Below are 16,073 nucleotides of genomic sequence, written 5' to 3'. Positions count from 1 at the left end.
GGACTGCATTGCCAAATTGTGCAGTTCCTTGCCAGCAGATATCCTAGATACTAAAGCTAAAGATGAAAAATGATTGTAGATTATTTGTATATAAAGGTAACAGATCTGATACTGCTGAGTGCTTAAGGTTGACAGGTGCTGTGTCTGTGCTTGCCCACCAGTGCACTTGTGTCTGCGTGTCATTACTGCTGCGTGTCAAGAGCTGCACTTTCTGGTCTGTCTGTGTACAGCCATTTTCACATCACCTCAGGCCATGCATCTGGGCGATGCTGAACAGATTTCTCAGCTGTGGAAAGAATTTTGTACTCTTTCTTAAGCATCTGTGCCAGGCACACTGGCAAAGATAAGCTACAAGGTCAGAGGGACAAGAATAAAAAATCTGAGGTGTTTTCAGAATTAACTGTGAAATTAGCTGTGATTCTGGATGTCTCTCTGTAGCCAAGGAACTACAGACACTACCTGTGCACTTCACATTTTCATATTTGTCTGGCACAGCTATAGGACAAGGAAACTTAACAGTGGAATCATACTCAATGACTGTTTCAAAAGTCATGGAAAGCACATCTTTTTTTAGCTGATTCTGGCAGTTGAAGCAGTGATACACTTGTGGGACTAAGCCACACATCCTTCAGATGTTCAGACGTGGACGATGTCGTATGTAGTGTGCTGTCTACAGCAGTTGTTAATAGCACTTTTTGCTACATCACCACTTGTACTAAAATTAGGGGCTCATGAGATGTTTCCAATTTTTTTTGTGTGGAAAGCTGTACTAGAGCTAGAATGTATATCTAACATTCTCAAAATAAACTTTTGGGGCAGTGCATATAAAACTGTGGATTATTAAGAGCATCTTTGAGATGGTGGGGGGGGTGATGACACAAGAAAAACTGTTACGGGGAGCAAGCTTAGAATCCACTAAATCTGCAGAAACTTACAGATTATTCTCTCTTCACCTGGATGTAAACAACAATTGACTGAAAATGAAGGAAAGAGAAGTGTGGGCTGCTGATGCTTATTCCTTAGCCTCATTAGCGCTTAAAACATCCAGACCTAAACTCAAGTAGAAAGCAGCATTCCCTGTTCTGGAGAGACTGTATCATGGCTGAAGATAGTTGGTAGAGTAACAACTGCCCTATTTATTTTGGACTGTGCCTATCCTGAACCACTTCTGGCCTCCAAATGCTGGTGCAGCATAAACAGTAATGCCCGTGCTGTTTTGGGGCTAAATCATTTAGAATTTTCTAAATGTCTGGCTTGGGGCTCTAAAAGTGCTGATGAGCGGCCAAAGCCATCCACTGTCCATCATGTACTAGAGCAGTTCTCTGAAACAGCTGCCCAGCTTTGTTGTCCCATGTAGCCACTGGCCTAGTTGCAGACATGATTTTGGAGGGAGTTTAAACCTGTTATACCTCTGAGGATTGCCTGAGATGTGTTCTGGGGGTAGAAGCTTCTGTTGTTCTTACTAGTAGAGTATTTCTCTCCCTCAGTTCTAATGTGTGATTTGCAGCACAAATGCTCACGCCTTGGGCTCTCTCTCTTGAATTCCTCATTTGTCCTCTCATTCCAGCTAAAAATACCAAGGCTCATATAATGGAAAGTTATGGTTCCTTTCCAATTTCTTACACTACAAAGTTCTGTCTCTTTATGGAAATCACTGAGAGACAATGCTTTTTCAGCCTATTATTTTGCAAGAATGATAATTCTGATTTATTCTTTTCATCCCTGCTTGTCCTCTGAGTAATGGAGAAGGAATGAAATTACAGAGAGAAAAGGACGCATGAGAAAAGAACACAATTTCCAATACAGGTTATTTACATACAAGTGCCCTTACTGGTTATAAAAATACACATTAACTAACACAGGGCAGAAGTGTTTCAGAATTAATTTTAAAAAATTAGTACTATAAATAAATACTAGTGCTCAGTTCCATTACTATAACACTACTTACCAGAATGCCTGAATACCCAGAGATGTCCAGCTGGGGATATTTTTTATAATTATCAAGTTGCAGAGGGTGAGCTGTGTTTTCTGAATAGCAATTCTTCATATTTTCATCAGGTCTTAGACTGGCCAATCATAAATTAGGGTGAACAAACCCAATTAAGCATTTTTTAAAAGTTTTGGGCTAAGTAGATGGAATTGCCTCCCTAATTTCGTAGCATCTAAACTGAAGCAGTTCTGGGGTTTCTGCTGTTCCAGTTCTCATCACTGGACGTTTTTATGAGTCAAGAAGCTGATGCAATTTATCCAAGTCCACCTGAATAAACAGAAAGGGTGCAAGATCTATCTAAAGCTTTAAGGGTCAAAGCACTTGAGTGGATGGCAGTAAGTAGCAGACCAAAGTTTTAAATTTCCAGCGTTACACAAGTGTCTGCAGATTTGTCCTCTGGTTGTTACTGAAATACATCCTCTTGACAAGAGAAGTCAGCAAATTAAGGCAAACTTAAATTAAATAGACCCTATGTCCTCATGCCATGATATCCAAAATTCTTTCCGTGACATGTTTGCCTTAATGAAATTGCATGTGGTGCTGGAGGTCACATTCCTCATTGTCTCCACGGTTTGGAGAAAAAATGTCACTGCACTGTATCCACAATACTTGTCCCCGGAGTCCTGTCTCTTACCAGCTCCTCCAGCTTTGAGAAAGCTGCTGACTGCCCACCTCTCAGCAATAGCAGAAGGAATTAAAAGTTTCCTTCCCCTGGGAGACATTTGGCCCTGCTCCTAGAGCCCCTCTCCAGGGTGGTGCCCAGCACTGTCACATTCTGCCAGTGCCCATATCCTGCTGCAGGGTGTCCTTCCACAAGGATGTGCTGCACCAGATGCAGGTCACACCATTAACTGACACTCACTGCACATGGCGTGGATGGGTAAGGCTCACAAATACACATAAATGCCATTGCTTGTTTCCATGGTAACTTTGATGCTTCAGAATGGAAAAGGCAAAAAAGCCAGGAACAACAGGAGACCTGCAGGGAGGTAACAGCACTTCAATCACATATATTTGAGTTGCCCTGTGCTATTCTGCAGTGCCAGAAATCCCAGCTATGCCAGATGATCATGCTATGATGATACTCCAATGATAGTATGATTTCTGTATTTGCCCACCCCATAGCTGATTTTGCTATTTATTTTGTGTAGTTTTGGGGTTACTCTCTACACCAGGTATTAGGCAAACAGCAGTGGCATCGGTTGTGACTGCTATGTATCCTCTGAGGACAATATAGAGATCAGAGGTATGAATGCTTTGAAAGCTATGCCATGCTTTATAGAAATACAGGGGTTTAGGTATGAAACCCACATGGGAGTACCATTGGGACCAAACAAGATAAGCATTACTCTACCTTTTTAAAGGTGTTTATCTTTGTAAAGTTGAAATGAACTTTGATCTCAGTTAATTGAGAGTACTTAATTGTTGCTGACCTCTCACAAGTTTAATGCCTAGTCATATAGTGTATGCATTCGTTTCACTGCTGAAAGCTCTCTCTGTCTTACTTCAGCAGCAATTGTGTGCCAAACTTCATGGGAAGAGTAATCTGGTACTGAGAGAATTGGTAGCTTGACAGTGTTTCAATCTCAGCAATGACCAAGGCTTTTATACTTGCAGAAATGTCAAGTCTCATCACCACCACCTAATCATCATCTTTGTCAAGAGGTCTCCCTCAGGACAAGGTAAATGTTAAGAAAAATCTCCTGTCCGACCATCCAGGAGCCACCCTGGCAGTCACACATGCACCACCCGAGCTGGGACCGAAGTTCTTTCACAGCTACACGCCCCACACTCAACACAGTCAGACCATGTTTCCTTACCTCCTTACCGACTCGTCCCCAGGTTTTCTATAGCAGAGTCTCAGACGTCCCGATCCTTAAAATGTTTTAATCTGGGTGCAATAACTAAATAACAAAATAACAGCTCGAGCTGGTGCCTCCGAGGAGGGACCACGAACAAAGGAAACCCTGGGCTTTTATCCCTTTAGAGTCTTAGCCCGCCAAGTGTGGGATCGTCGGCTCCTGCCGCGGCTCTGAGTGCCCGGTCCCCTGGTCAGCGCCACAGATTCCCGGGCCCTTTGTTACGCGAAGGGCGGCACTTCACGGCCCCTTGCCTGAGGCTCTCGCAGCTTGTAAACCGAGCTACCTGCACGAAACATATTCCTCAACAGTAAAGAAAGCAAAATATTTCGTATCTAGTCCTTAGATTTCACCGATGACTTACACTGCTCGTGACTTTCGCCTGTTCCCATCAGTTCAGTCTCTGCATACATCGATGGTACCAGAGTCATTAGGAAGAGTATGAAGATGTGTCTTCTGAGGGAGTTGATTGCGGTGCTGTCAATCAGTTTAGCAGTGTCCTTTCTGGACAGAGAGTGCGACTACTGGGGAGAGCCCACCTTTCAAATTACTGTGTTGTGTGTATCTTGTCCTTCTTTCCCAGAAATTACACTGGGTTTGAGAAATCCGACTACCTGTTGATCAGATCTTGCTTAGGAAGGAGGGAGAAGGAGAAACAGACCTAATGACGACTGAGCAATTAACCTGATTCACCCGCTAATCTCCTTTGAAGATGGGGACCTTGAAGCTGGTCTACAATTGAAGAGAAAACCTAAACCACTAGTGCAACTGGTCCTCTCAGCTGACGTGCTTTTAAAATTCCCTCTAATGCCTTCGTTACACAGCAGATCTACTGTTTCGTATTTTTCTACACTGAAGCTGCTCTTCCTAGTAAATTGGTAGGTAGTAGCTTAACCTAGGGACCACAAGGCTTGGCTAATAGAAGTCAGCTCCAGCTGCATCAGAAAAGATGGAGACATTTCTTGCCACTGTTGGTGTGTGTTAAGAGCATCGAAGAATGAAAACAACTCTCAGAGGATTTACAGCCCTTGCCACACACTGAGTCACAGCACTGAGGATTCAATAACAGGAGCCCTCCAGGTCCTTGAAACGCTTCTTTCAATGAGCATCCACTCCATCACACCAAGGCTAAGTGTAAACAAACTTTTCTATCCATATACTTGTCTCGGCCACGTATTGGGTTTTCTGGATAATGCCACGGCAAACTCTGAAGGAGAAAGCAGTACAGCTGCTCCTTGTACTATTTCAGCATCGGGGATCAGATTAACATCCCCGAGGGTGGGATAGCTTAATCAGACTTCAGAGGGCTTGTCTGAGGGCTCTTTCTAAAAACAAGAAAATAAATTGGTACCTGTAGGTTTGTGCAATGAACACTGACATGGAAGAGGTGGGGAGAAGGACGGAGCTAAAGGGCAATGAGTGGGACCTCGCTCAGCTTTGGAGGGGTATGAGACACTCAGGCCGCGGCCGTGGGGGTGGCAGCAGACCTGGCTCTCGGGTGCTGCCGCCCTCCTTTCCCCGCCGCGGAGCTTCCGAGGCCGCCCGGGCACAGCCTGTTCGCTGCACGGCGGGGCAGGTGGGAGGGAGGACGGCCTGACGGGCGCTGACCGCGGCAGTGCCGCCCGCCATGGGGGCGCGGGGGCGGCCCCCGGAGCAGGCACGGGGCGCCTTTCCGCCGCTGTCCGCCCACCGGCTGCGCTGTCCGGGGGCGGAGGGCTGGGGCCGCCCAGCTGCGGGCCGGGAGCTGCAGGTGCGCTGCCTGCCGGGCACCGCTCCGTGGGGATCCCGCCCGTGCCTGCGGAAGAAGGTGCCCGCCGGCCCCCGGCGCCGCGCTGTGCCCCGGGGCAGTGCCCTCGTAGCGGAGCCGCCCCGCCGGAGGCTCGCAGTGCCCGCAGGTGCGCGGCGGAGGGCCGGCAGTACCTCCGAGACCCCGCAGAGGGCAGGGTCGCCCCGCGGCTGCGGCCGCGCTCGCTCCCCGTCCGCGCCGGGCCCGGCTCAGCCCCGGCCTCACCCCGGGCAGCGAGCGCGGGCGAGCCGAGGCTGTGCCGAGCCGAGCCGAGCCGAGCCGAGCCGAGCCGTGCGGGGCGGGCGGTAAGTGACCCCTGGGCGTGAGCCCTGACCACCGCGGCCCGAACGGGCGTCCTTGTGCCCCTGCCCATCCTCCTGAGGCGGGCTCGTCACGGCACGGGTCTGGCGTAGCGGGATAGGTCCGTTTTGAAGAAGCCTGATTAACAGATTTTCATTCCAACAGTTTATGGTGAAGAGATAAAAAGCGATTTAAATTTCATTTTAGAGCTACATGAAAGCAATATCACTTTAATGTATTTTTTAAGTTGATAATTGTTCTTGGTAATTAAGATACGAAATATTCACTAGGACCTACATTACATTCTAGGGACAGAAGGAAGAAGTGAAAGAGTAGGATGCTATCAGATGACCTCTTTTGTGGTGGCTCATTTCCTTCCACTGTGAAAATAGTAAACTTCCTAAAGCTAAGAGCAAGGGAAAAAGTCGTTTTAACTATTTCAGTGAGTACTTACAACCTCTTTCTTAGGGGACCAGACCTTCTCTAACCAGTATTGTTTTAACTATGCAGCTCTAATAGTAGAGTGAGACTTCACATGACCCCATAGTCAGAGGTCTGAGTGACATTGGGGGGTGCCCTGTTTCTACTCTCACCTGCAAGAAAATGTTACTAGTGGAGATCAAGATGGCTAGACACAAAGATTAGTCAGTATTTCTGTTTCAATTCAGGTAGAGCAGGGACTAGAGGTAAAATTCTCCTCAGTCATGATAAGTAGCCTATGAACGTATCGGCTTTGTCATAAGCTTTTACTAATTGTCAAATTCACTCTCATTTGCCAGAAAAGTTATCTTAAGTCTTGTAATAGTCACCTTATCACAAGGTCTGACAGCTGTTGGAGAACAGCAATCCTTGCTAATGCCACATCTGTGCAAGATAACCCTGACAAAGTGCTAGACGTGACCCCAGGGTGGCTGGGCTGTATCAGCATTTGTGTAGGTGTAAACTGTGGGGGAATTAAGGCTCTTTATAGCTCAGTCCTTTCTTTTAAAGGAGTAAGAATATACAGTCTCCTCTTCCCATTCCCTTTGATGTGGGCTTTGGAGGAATTTGGAGACAGCAGCTCTCAACTGCAAAAGGAGCCTTGCTTACAGAACCAGCGGTCTCTTGATGGCTACCTTTGAGTGGGCCATATACAAATATATGTGTATATGTATAGGTTTTGTGTTGGTTCTGGTCCTGTGAATGACCCCAGTCATGGGACAATCTGTTGGTTCTGGTCCTGTGAATGACCCCAGTCATGGGACAATCTTATTTATTGCCTTTCAAAGCTTGGCTGGAAACCATGGCATAAGGTTATTCAGTGTTGTCGGATTTTAGTGGTTTTTCATGTACCTGGCAGCAGAGAGTGGGAGTCCAACAGGTGCTTACAGGGGTCAGGCGGCAACTTTAGCTCTTACCTTTTATACTTAGATGCATTTAAGTACTTAATGATCTTGGGAGTTTTAGCATGGATTCATACGCTTGTTTTCACTAGTTGGAAGTTCAGGTCAGGCTATTCTTTATGGGATAAAGGAATTAGTAATGTGATAGGAAAAGAAATACCAAGATTAAGGCCAAAATGACCTTAAAGCTAATTCAACAGGGTGTGGAATTCTGATTGGAATTGTTATTTGTGGCCATAATATAAGATATTGATTGGATTCTGAGTTATTTTGACTATCTTGTTTATATCTTTTAACAATAATAAAACTTCCTATCAGCCTCTGGTCAGTAGGAGTGGAAATAAGAAGTAAAGGCAACAAGGAGGTTTTAAAGCCTCTGACTCACTAGTTGCTACCCTTTTAGGCTTCAGTGCACAGCAGAGCACGTTCCTCAGAGACAAATCACCTTTTTCTTCTTTTGTAGCTGTTTCAATTTGACAAGAGTTCTTCTGAGACTGTGTTTATGTGTGACATGGCTGTAGTTCAGGAAGGGAGAGGAAATTTTAGTTAATTTCTGAAGACAGTGGATTCTGTGATCATTCACACATTTCTCAAGAGTGAGTTACATGGCTTTGTGGATGCCATGAAGGGTACTGGCTTCTCCTGGGGTAGTCTGTTAGTTTTGATGGCATTCAGCTGTGGTCCTTGAGAAAAAAAAAAAAAAAAATCTCAGTAGGTGGCATAGATATTACAGATGCCTTTGTTTCTCTGTTTTTCATTGAGAGAGATACTTCCAACCAACTGTGTTCAGTGCAGAGATGAGAGGTGGACCAGAGAGCAACATCCCTGGGCAACATCCTAAAGAGGGTCCCCTCTCCATCCAGTGAAGATGTACTTCTCTCCACTGAGGGTATGACTGGAAGTCCAGGTAGATAATTTAAGAGCTCAGAGTTGGGTAGCACGTGTACATCAGGCCCTTCATCTGTTTGCAGGCATGTCCAGGATCATTTCAGGTTTGCTGCCTGTGCTGAACGTTGCTGTTGGGTAGCATGCTTAAAGGAATGAGGACATGGGAAGAGCAAGGGGCCTGTTAAGTCACGAAAGAGTCATTTTCATATGACTGAAAGCCCTTTTCCTCCCTTTTTCTTATTCTTCCCTACAGTCTGTGGACTGTTTTTAATCTTCTGTTTGTTTACTGATGGTAATGGCCATTGGTACTTATATCAGAACACCCACATTTCATGTGACACCAAGAAAAAGCAATAGTTTGGGGTTCGGATTTTTACAATATTGGTTAAAGAAGTGTCTGTGCATAGTTCTTTATAAGCTATTGTTAATGTTTATTTTAAAAATATTTTTCTTCATTCTAGCTACTTTGAGATGGCTATTGTTTATGCTTAATCTATGACTGCACTGATGTTGAGCTTCTGTTTTTATTTCTAGAAAATGTAGTAGAGTGCTATTCTGTTTATTTGGAGAAAGGCAGTATATTCCTGACTAATAAGCTGAAATAAAGCAACAAAGAACAGTGTCACAAATCTGTATAAAAGCAAAGTTCGTCAGTGTGAGACATGGTGTGGTGAGTAATTACTGAATAGCCAGGCCAGAAGGAAGGTTTTCCTTGGGTCTGTTAGGTAAAGATTTGCTTTTTAAATTTTTTAAAAATTTTTCTGCTTTAAACCAGCATAATGAGGAATGTTTCATGTTCAATGTAAATGACTTTTTCTTATTAATCTTAAGAGTGGTCTATAGGAACATTGTGTTTAATGAGAATTAATTTGGAGTTCAGTGGTTTTGTTTTTCCTTAAAACAATATCTTCTCAATTTATGATATTTTCACTGCAAATTTTCTGTTAAAATAGAGTAGAATGGCACCTTCTTTGTCGTCTCCGTGGTTCTTCTAATTGTGCCTTTCAAGTATGTGCCCTCTTACTTCTGTCTGTTCATTTTGGCCTCTGGTTGCCATGTAATGGGGGATCAAGGTTAAAATGGTTTCAGGAGACCATTCTTAATGTGTAGACTCTCCAGGGCTGCCAGAAATAACCAACAATTAATGCAAGTACTGTTTTAATACTTGTTTGGAGTTGAGTCATACTGATACTTGTAGCATGAATTTGTAGCACAGGGAAAACAAACACTGTGTGCTTGGCACCAGACAGCTTCAGGTTTGAAGAACCATAAGGGAGATGTAAGTGGGTGAAACCCAGGAGGAGGTAGTAAATAAAACAAGAGTGGATGGTAATCAGTGTTTGGTATGAGAGAATTAAACTGAGTAATCTGTGGAGGTGTTGGAGCAGAGGAAAACAAAAACAAAGTCAAAAGTATGCTGGAGACCATATGTGAAGTTTGATGGTTATTTGGTTTGAAATGTATTAGGAAAGCAAGCAGAGATGAACCTGTGGTTTCAGCTGAAAATAAAGTACCTAGCATGTGGCTGAGGGAGGGCAGAGTAATGAACCTCTCATTTTATCAAGCTGCATGGGTTGGATAAACAACTTGTAAATTAATTTGAAACAAGTATTATCCCAATTTAAGGAACAGTAGCTTTTAAAAGTGAAACTTATGATGTTCATTGTGTTTCTTGATTGCTTGGCTGAAGATGAATGGCTGGATTTCGCTCTCTCAGATCGTAAAGCTGCATTATGTGTTATCCTGAAATTAGGGGAAAGACATAACCAACAGGTACAAAGCGTAGGAGTTTCATAGTCTGGGAATAACTGTGATAATGGAAAGACTCAGGAAAATGCTTAACTTCTAGACAGTGTTTTACTGTTTGCTTACAGAGAGTATAGTCTCACTGCTACAACAGTGGAAACCATGAAAACCACCAAGGCTAGACAGAAAACCTGTGATTAATTTTATTATCTTAATAGTCATGTGGTGATTCACAGTGCTAGGGATTTTTCCATTTCAAATGGATTGTTATTTTACTTGCATACTTTCTAAGTAATAAAGCTGAAATTATTTGTAACAGAGCTCAGCTGAAGTAGATGGATCTATACCAGAAAAGGATTTGTTCCAGTTTCCTCTTCTGTATTCATTAGAACAATTGGGAAACTGTTATTTTCATGATGTAATGCACTGGTTGTTTTAAGAGCTAGTTCCCCAACAACGTGCTAATTGGTCTGAAATAGTGCAGTGCATGTGGTGCCCCCTTGGGGTTTGAAGTTACAGATGATTCTATTTGTTAGTGGCTTCAAAAATTAAACCTCTCATGAGTGTTTTAACTGTGCTTTTGTAAGAACTGAGTGAATAAGTGCATGATAGTTTGAAACACAGTGTTCAGAGCAATTGTTCTGTATTACATGATTGCTGGGCAGATTGGACTTGCAGTGGAAATTTCCTTGCAGGCTACTGTGTTGAAGTTTTTGGCTCACCAGCACAGGGTTGCAAAGATGTTATAGAAGGTACAACATACATCCTGGTCTAATTTTGCAGTAAACTAGAAATGATTTAGAAACTTCTAGTAGAAAAGCAAGATAGATACTTAGAAAGAGGAGTGCAGCATATAAACACAGGCTTGAAACTTATTAATCGAATTTCATTTCACGTAATTTTTCTGTATGTTCTATTGCCAAGATGCTATGCTTTTATATTGACATGGCTTCACTACATTGTTGAGTGGTGGAAGAGGACTTGGAGAGAGTTTTGACTTTTTACAGCTTTGTAAAGGATGGTGAACACTTCAGCAGTTTGGAATTTAGATTGACAATTTTAACTGGATGTGCCTGAGCAGCTCGTCAGGGACACAAAATTGATTAAGATCTTCCTCCCTCCCCACCTGTCCTCCCTCCCTCATTTAGGCTTCTGAATCAACTTGATTAGCTGAACAATTCAGTTCTTAATTTTTCAGATTTGCTCAGGTTGTCTCCAGAGTAGGGAAGATGATATTGCACTGGATTTCATTTGGTCCATGTCGGTGATTTCATGACTGTGAGAACAGGGAATGTGTTTTGTTTTCAAATTAAAGGTTATGTTTCTTTGTGGTGAGGTCCCAAACTCAAGGAGCAATTTCTAGAGTGATTTCTACAGTGAGCAAAAACCTACTGCGTGGTTGTGTGCCAAGATCAGTGGTTGCATTCCTGCTGCTGAGACTCTCCTGCCTTGGGACTCATCTCTGGGCTGAGTCTGCCATGAGAGACATTGAAGGTATGAAACCAGTGGGTAAGTAGATGTTTTACTGATGAATAATGATTCAATTATATAACTTAACTATAATATCTGCTAATGGGACTGAAGTGCAGAGTGAAAGAGGCATCATAGGCCGGTATATGTGAAATGTGAATTAATTCAAACAGTGTAGAGAACATTGGAGACTTCTGCAGTATTTTTGTGAGTGTTATATGTGCCTCATTTTAATTGCTTGATGTTATTCTGCCAAGCTGCATGAAATTAAATAAAAGGAAACTTACAATGGAACAAACAGGAAATGAAATAATAAGTGGAGTAAGATGTCTCTGGAGAGAATGGCAAGGGATTTGCAGTAATATTTGAGAAGTTATTAGATGTGAGAGTCCCACCCCTGTGCTCCAGCAGCCTTGTTTTTCTCACACCCATATAAAACTACATAAACTACAACGTGGAGAGAAGTGAAGGTGGGAAAGGCTGCATGCATGAGCAGCAGAGGCTGGATGCAGAGGCATTTGGAGTGGGATACAGAAGCAATGTTATGTTATACTTCTTCCTTCCCTCTCTCTGCACCCCTCACCACAGCGAGTTTGGATTGGATGGGACATAGCCACAACAACTGAAGAAATGATAATTTGTGAATATTTGAGTCAATTAAGTGTTGGTGTCCTACAGTGTTTTCTCCACCTATTCACTGAAGTTGGTGCCCATCATCCATCACTCCCCAGTTGCCCTTATACTTGAGTACGTCTCATTGTCCTCTGGCTGCTCTCCATTATTTGCAGCCTCCTCATTCACCCCTGAAATCACTGAGCAGTACTCCCGCTCTGCCTCCATGAATTCTTTGAGCCCTGTGCTGTAGGTGGTTGAACTCATGCTAGGCTCAGAATTTACTGGAGGAGCACTGTCAGACTGCATGGTCTGTGTTTCAGCCATATGACATTAGTCTGGGAGGAAGGCTAGTTTTGGCTAACTTGATATATTGTGGGCAAGATCTTCTTGCTGTGCAATCACCAGCAGCAATAAAGGCTTTTCTGGTTCCATCTTCTGTACAGTGCAGGTGCTGCTGTCATGGTTAGGGCTTGTTAAGCTGTTTCCTCTAGTGCTGCTTCACCTCTAGCCTTGCCATCAAAAATGGAAGCATTTGCATAGGCTACTTATCATTACATTTACTGATACACTGCCACCAAATGGGAGAAATTTGTCCCTTCATAAATGGAATTTTAGCATAATATGCATTGGCCAGTCTTAGTAGTTCTCTACTGTATAGGCTTTGCAGTGCTGCAGTTTGGTCAAAGCAGTGTTTTCAGCATGTTACTGTGATTTCAAGTATACAGAAAGAACAAGTCTGCTGGCTACCAGGCTGGATTATACTGTTAAGTTTTTTGAACACAATGTTTACATCTTAGCCAATGTACCTTTTTTTTTCTTTTTTTCCCCCCACTTAATACAATGGAGTTAGCATTTTTGCTGACTGTGGCTCCCACTGGAGCTGATTGAGCTGGTATTTCTGTTCTCTAAGCCTTCTGTTTGTGGTTTCCATAAAGTTGAAAGTAGTTCTTGGTGCTGATTATGTTTTTTTCCTGCCCTAAAATTTCATCCCAATTTCATCTGTACCAGATAACCCTTCTTGGGTTTATTGAATCTTTTCCAAAATTAAAAAGAAAGCATTCTCTGAAGTTTTCTTAATTTGAAATGGTCTGTGATATTTCTGCTAGAGTAAACACCTTTTGCTCTACATGTAGTCAGTTTTTTGGAGTGAGTTTGATATGGGACTCAGGGCATCAAAGCCATTTGGCTTATTGAACTGTAAGATGGGAATACTCTTTTTCTGTCAGGCCTGTGAGCTCCCTCCTGGTAAGCCGTAGTAAACTCCTAAAAATTAGTACTGAAATTTTTCATGCCATCTGCCTTTTTATTTGATGTCTCTTTAAAATGTTTGGGGTTATTTTTAAAAATGAATATGTGGGAAAACATGCATTGTTTTGTCACTTGAAAAAGCCCCTTCTGTCATGGGCTTTGCAGGATAGGTTTGGCAGAAGTTGGCATTTTTAGAGGAAAATGCTCTGCTGCTTTTATTTAATTCTTGCCAAGTTTAGAAGTCTCTGAAAAATATGTCAGTAATAAAATTCTGAAAGCTTGCCTGTCATCTCTGTGCAATTAAGCAGCGGATGTCCCATCCTTGCTGAGCAAGCAAGAATGCTGCAGCCCAGGGTTATTGTGTGTTTGAACAGACCTCCCTAAGCAGCTCCTTGTTGCTGCAGGCTGAGGTTAAACTGCATCCTGAAACAGAAAAGGAGCTTCTGCCTCCAACGTACCTGGTGACCAGCAGGTTCTTTAAATGCAGATGAAATACAAGCCAGGCTGTGTCAGGAGGTGGAAAGAGGGGAAAGGAAGGTGGCAAGGAGGGATTTGGACACGGGCCCTGGTGACTCAGGGTGGGAAAGGGAGGGAATTTGCCTTGGAAGATAGGAGTTCTACTGGAAGATGCTGTCGTTGCTCAGAGATGTCTCCGAACATCTTTTCAGGTCCTCAAACCTTATCCTTCCCTGGCTTCTATAAAGAGCTACGCAAGCATGAGAAAAGGATCCCTGTGAGAGCCTAAAGTCTGCCTTTGGAGCAGGGCTTGGGTACCAGGTTTTGCACATTGATTTCTGCTGGTCTGCACAACACAACCACTGCCACCACATGTGCACTTTTGAGTTCTGTTATGCAGAGATTAGTGTCTGTTGGCACTGAGATTGAGACAGTATTTACACTTTTTGTCCTGTAAAATGTTCATGTGTACCTTATTTGAGCTTTGATTTTATATATATTTACTCCATTCTTTCATTGTTTTGGGAAAACATGTTGTTTTTAGTAGATGTAAATCTGAGACATGATTTAAATGGGATGAAAGTTATTCAAAATAGGAATTGTCTCGAGGTTTTTTTTCTTATGTCTTCAAATATTAATTCTTTGATTAATATTTTATGTGATTGCATTTGTAGTATGAATTTTACCAGTTCCATACAGGAGGCAGCAATTACAAATTGTGTGATCTAACAGCTCAACAGATCGAACAGCTTTGAATTCCCCCTGCACTGCTGTGTTAGACATCAGTTTCACAGATTGTCCTCATGGATCCTGCCCACCTGCTAAGCCTCACTGCTTTATCCACGGCTGCATCATTTCTAACCATGTCTGGTAAAGACTTGAGGCTTCACTGGAGCTCCTGCCAGGAGCCATATGTACACCTAATAAGTCACAGTTACAGTCCTGGAGGGCTTGCCATCTGAATGGAGAAAGACACAGCAGGTAAGTGACACACTCAAGCAGAGGAAAAAGAAGAGGCAAGAGTGGGATGGCTTGGTCAGGTGTGGCTTGGTTTGGTGTTGAAGTTGGTGGGCAGTGTTACCCCATCACCATGTTCAGTCTCTGCTGACACTGTCAGGTGCAACATACAGACCTCTGCAGGTGAAGCTTCTCCTCAGAAGAAGCTTGGCTTCATCCTCGCATCAGTTGAACAATGAATGCCCCATGGTTCCTTTTACTGAAAAGCTGCTCTAGAACCAAACCCTTTAGCAGTCAAATCCCTGTCATTTTGAATTTAAATTTATTTGTTCCCATATTAACAAATGGCCATGCATTCCTCATTGTCCTCTGGTTTGAAGGACTGTTTTTGATTTTACATTTTGGCTTAGACAAATCACAGTGTTTCTTACATGAAAAGGCATGGCTTTTACCTTATGAGCATGTTTAGAGTAGAGTTGTTGCTGCAAGTGTGCCTCTGTAGACACACCTGACATACCTTTGAGTTTCCTCATTGACAGACTGTTAGCAACACAGTTGCCACAGTGTAAAGGTGAGTACCAGGTAACCAGATTCAATTTGAATATTCTAGTTTTTGGGGTTTTTTTTTTTTAGAACCTGGATTTCTGGAGGTTGAAGACCTAAGTCTGCTGCAGAAAACTTGTGGTCTTCTTCAGAAGGCTCAGTATAGTGCGATTCACCTCAAGCCTCTGGCCTGGCCAGCGTCAGGGCCCTTCTCCAAAACGGTTCTGAAAGCAACAACAGTTCCCTTGGCTGCACTTTCCTGGTCTCATGATGGAACCACACATAGTTTGGAATCATCCTGCACTCACAGTTCCTACAGGCACGGCATCTTGCACTGCTAAATCTGGTTTTGGGTTCATTGTCATGCTTTTCTTCCCTTCTGTTGCTCAACTCTGTCCTTAAAGACCACTTTGAAGGAACTTACTTAATAATGAGCTTTCTGCCTGGTAATTTCCCCTTGCTCTTGTTTATCCTTTAAGTAGTTTACTGATTTATACATCTTATACTTTTGCTGACTATTCCCACTTTTTCCAGTTTAGCCTATGTAGTATGCCAAATGATTTATTAAAATCCAAACAGATTGCATTCACATTTTTTGTGAGAATAAAATAGAAAAGAGACATTTTGGACTAGTGTGCCATGATCAGTCTTCTGTAATGCATTTGATCTGCCTTTGTTTTCCATTCTTTTGTCAAAATTTGTGTGCTATCTGTAGATGACTGATGCGTCTGTGCTACCAAAATGACTTTTTTCCCCTCTTTCCTCCCAAGAATAGGCACCATATTTGGCTTTCTTTAGTCATGTGGTACTACCTCATTTGATGGATTTATTTA

At 43.0% G+C, this 16,073-nt stretch overlaps 1 long non-coding RNA gene across 1 annotated transcript; it reads left to right on the top strand.

Annotated features, from left to right (window-relative positions):
• Nucleotides 1-7,146: 7,146 nt before the first annotated feature.
• Nucleotides 7,147-15,867, top strand: LOC116443406. The gene is made up of 2 exons (XR_004239868.1): nucleotides 7,147-14,721; nucleotides 15,331-15,867. It is a non-coding gene; the product is annotated as an uncharacterized LOC116443406 (long non-coding RNA).
• The last annotated feature ends 206 nt before the right edge of the window (nucleotides 15,868-16,073 follow it).

Source organism: Corvus moneduloides, chromosome 4, assembly GCF_009650955.1.
Source record: "Corvus moneduloides isolate bCorMon1 chromosome 4, bCorMon1.pri, whole genome shotgun sequence".
NCBI classification, from domain to species: Eukaryota; Metazoa; Chordata; class Aves; order Passeriformes; family Corvidae; genus Corvus; species Corvus moneduloides.
Note: the sequence above shows the minus strand (reverse complement) of the source record. Positions and strands in the feature narration are given on the sequence as shown.